Here is a 3814-nt window from a genome sequence, read left to right as displayed (position 1 = left end):
TACGCAACCAAGGTGTGAGCAACCCTCTACCACTAAACTCGAAAACATTGCGGTCTTGTTCTTGAGCCCGGACAAAGAGGATCTTTTTTTCTTCACACCATATCTGAGGTGAAGTGCTGCACCACTGAATGTTCAGATTTTTACATGAATACAGTATATACAACTGGGGTTGTATATGATGAGAATTAATTAATTGTTATGACACATTATATTTGACTTTAACACTGATTATGAGATTCTCTTTTTCACCATTATCATCATCATCATCTCTGCAAGTCAGCAACAAAGGTGCATCACATCACCAGTGGAGAGAAAACCTTGGAGCTTTGTTTCAGACAAAACAGGATGGTTGTGAGCAACACAATGGAATGGGATGGGATGGGGTAACGTGATGAGTCGTGATTGCCATGGATGCCTGGCTACTTTTTTAAACCGTCCAAAACTTTGTCACAGCAGTTAGGGTCAGTGATAGTGGCTCTTTTATACACACACACGCACACACACACACACACACACACACACACACACACACACACACGCACGCACGCACGCACACACACACACACACACACACACACACACACACACACACTTACAGGCGTGAAGAAATGCGTGCTTCTAATTTAGAGCAAATAACCAACAAAGCAATAGAATGCAACAGAGAGTCGCGATTAGAGCTGACGATCCAGCTGCATGCAGCAGCGATGCAACGATCATGTGTGAGAATAAACACACATTTGCGGAAACAAGCAGAAGCTCCCCTGTGTCCCTGCGGTGCCTGTAGCGATGCTTCCCTTTGAGCTGATTTGGATGAAATAAACACATTGCTGTCATTGGTTCCGATACAGTCCCCTCTCTTGTTTCACGAGGCCATCCTGCAGGCCGTGAACATTATGTTTGTTTGTTTTGATGTTGTTGTTATAAAAGTCTAAACACAGCATTCTGATGAATATTGAATTTGTGGAAAATGAATTGAGCGGAAAAAACGGTTGCATTTCGCTCCCTAATCCAGTACATATAGTCCACAAACGCAATCTTAATCGGAATGCCGCGTTTAGATAAGTGGGGTTGCAGAAACAATACGAGTGTAGAGAAAATTTGGACTGGACTATCCCTTTCAATCCCAAACAATTTTGTTTCATGATGTCATGAGGAAAAGCAGCCAGTAACATGCATCAAGGGAGGCAATCTGAGAACACCAAGGGTCTTTTAAACCTGTGTGAATACGGTCGAGAAAACCTGCCTATGCTAGTGAAAATCTCCTTTTACATGTGCGCACGCAAACGCACACACATTTGCAGCGTCTTTGCCTGCTGCCTGTGCACTCAAAGAGCAGCACGATGAAATGGAATCTACCGTCCCTCAGGGATTGTGACAGAGTTTCAGCAGTCTCGAACTGCCTTGCAATTTGACTGACAGTCAATCTACTGAGCGCAGGTCGATAGAAGCGGCCTCACGTTTTGGACTCGTGAACTTCACATATCAGGTTTCAGACCCGTTTTTTTCCTTTTTTTTCCCCAGGTCAATTGAGAGTTGAAGAGAGGCATCTTTTCTTATTTAGTCAAGAAAATCCAATTGGAACTTGGCGCAAGCATCGTCGTCATGCAACTTTACTCATTATTCAGTCGGCCTCATTTCAGGCCACTTCAAAGGAGGAATGTTTTACTCTTTGTTGGGTTTTTAACAAGTAACAGTAAGGTCAGAGAAAAACAAGAGGATAAGACGTGAGGAATACCGGAAGACTACAGACGAGTGAAATAGACTAACTGGCTAACAAAGCGAAATGTCTTCAGCACGTCCCAAAGGAGTGTCCGCTACTCATACGGGGATTTGTGTTCACCAATCAGCTCCCTCAACCCTTCGGTGTCTTGTGCAGGTGTTTGTCGTTGTCTCGTCACATTGCTTGTATTTAGTTCCGTGGCTTCTGTCAGTCATCGTTGTGTGTTCCTGTCATATTTTGTTTCTGTTTTGGGGCTGTCTGTTACTTTGGTTTCATGTGGTCTTCAGGACTTTGTTCGTGTATTTGAGTTTGTTTCTCCAGTGTACTCCTGCAAGTGTTTTTGGTTCATATACAGTATTTTGTTCAGTCCACCCTGGTCCTCCTCCCTGCTTTTCAGGTCTACGGCAATCACACAAAATACAAGTAACAATCATCGAATAAACAGATTTTAGTGGCCTCTGATTTCAAAACACACTATGCGGTGTTGAAAATGGGTACATATGTAGTATGAGGTAATCATACATTTATTTGAGCTCACTGTCATAACGGCCCTCTGAAGGAAACGGCAATGTGGTCCGCCACGAAAAGGATTTTGACACCCCTGATCTTTAGGATGAACAAAATAATTCCCAATGGGAAAACTGATTCTAAATATTTTCCGTCCTGGACTGATTTGCATTCAACCTAAGAAAGGTCTTTGAAAGATACTTGTTAAAACAGCGAATGTGACAGCAGGTTTACAAGAAAAGGAAACTTGAAGAGACTTACTAAAATTTTGCTTGGATGTTTTGATGACAGCCTCAGACGTTTACAAGCAAATCAGTATCACTGTAAAAATCAAAAGTTGGCTGAACTCAACATTTTCAGGCAACAAACTGATTCAATTTTAAGTTGGGCAACTAAGTGAAACATTATCAGTTTTGCAGTTGTGGAAATTGGCTTTCATGCATTTTGCAACAAAGAACGAAGAGTTTACAGAAGTACAGAAGTGTTGTCCCACCAACTTTAAGATATAAGTAACTTAGCAAATCATTTTGGAGCAAACAACTTGCTTGCTTTGTTGTACTAACACTGTTTCCATACATTTCTATAGTACATATTTTTCAGTTGTTGTCGGCTGTTGTTGTTTTTTTTACAGTGTATTAGCAATAAAGAAAATAAAGTAAGGATTTTGACCATGCAAGATACAGACATGATAAGTCTCATTATTTGCAATTCACAGACCAATCTGGGGCTGCATGCCAGGGGCTCGTTCGCAAGATGAATCGGCCTGAAATTCATTGGTTCTGTGTCACTCGCCTGCTCCTCTGTGCAAACACTTACACGAGCTGTCACAAACATACACACGTCCCCTCATGCCCTCATCTTCTTCTCTGCCATGCCGGGTTGCGCAGAGTGCAGTCTAAAATAAAATAAAAAATGAAAAACTCACACACACACTCACACACACACACACACACACACACACGCACACACACACACACACACACACACACACACACACACACGCAACAACAACAACAACAACAACAACAGCAACAACTAAAGAACACCTTTGCGTCAATCTGTGTAAGCCAAGTCCAGCCTTGGGCCAGCTAGGCTCCATTGAAGTGTGCCGTGATTTGACAGGGCCAGTGACGAGAGGCACAGTAAATATCCCCCCGTCATGTGACTCACTTCATGGCCTCAAGGAGCCTACTAAAGGTCAGTGTTTCCTGATGCCATTCCCAACAACGACGCGAAGTCATTTCATCTCTTGCTCATGCGTCTGTCTCATTTGAAAGGGACGGACACGTTGGAGGTGTTGCATCAGAGCGCTCGCACGCTGCGGCGGGCGTCTCCACTGCAAGCGTGCATATACGTAGCGCAGATATATACGGGGTTAGTTACACAAGGTCATGCGGCGTCTCTTCATGTACACGGATACGTGTAGGCCGCCAAGCGCGCCGTTGGGCGTGTAATCGCGTTCACAACCTCTGGGTTTGTTCTCATGCGCGTCGTGCCTGACAGTGACAGCGTGCGCTAACACGTCTTCAAAGCGTCACTCGCGGAACAAAATGGGAACCATGGCCTGCAACACAGAATGGTTGTCAC

At 43.8% G+C, this 3814-nt stretch overlaps 1 long non-coding RNA gene across 1 annotated transcript; it reads left to right on the top strand.

Annotated features, from left to right (window-relative positions):
• On the top strand, positions 1-3253 carry LOC127595859 (uncharacterized). The gene is made up of 2 exons (XR_007961341.1): positions 1-465; positions 1542-3253. It is a non-coding gene; the product is annotated as an uncharacterized LOC127595859 (long non-coding RNA).
• The last annotated feature ends 561 nt before the right edge of the window (positions 3254-3814 follow it).

The sequence above is a fragment of the Hippocampus zosterae genome, chromosome 2, assembly GCF_025434085.1.
Source record: "Hippocampus zosterae strain Florida chromosome 2, ASM2543408v3, whole genome shotgun sequence".
In the NCBI taxonomy this organism is placed as follows: domain Eukaryota; kingdom Metazoa; phylum Chordata; class Actinopteri; order Syngnathiformes; family Syngnathidae; genus Hippocampus; species Hippocampus zosterae.
The sequence above is the reverse complement of the archived record's forward strand: the minus strand, read 5'-3'. Positions and strand labels throughout refer to the sequence as shown.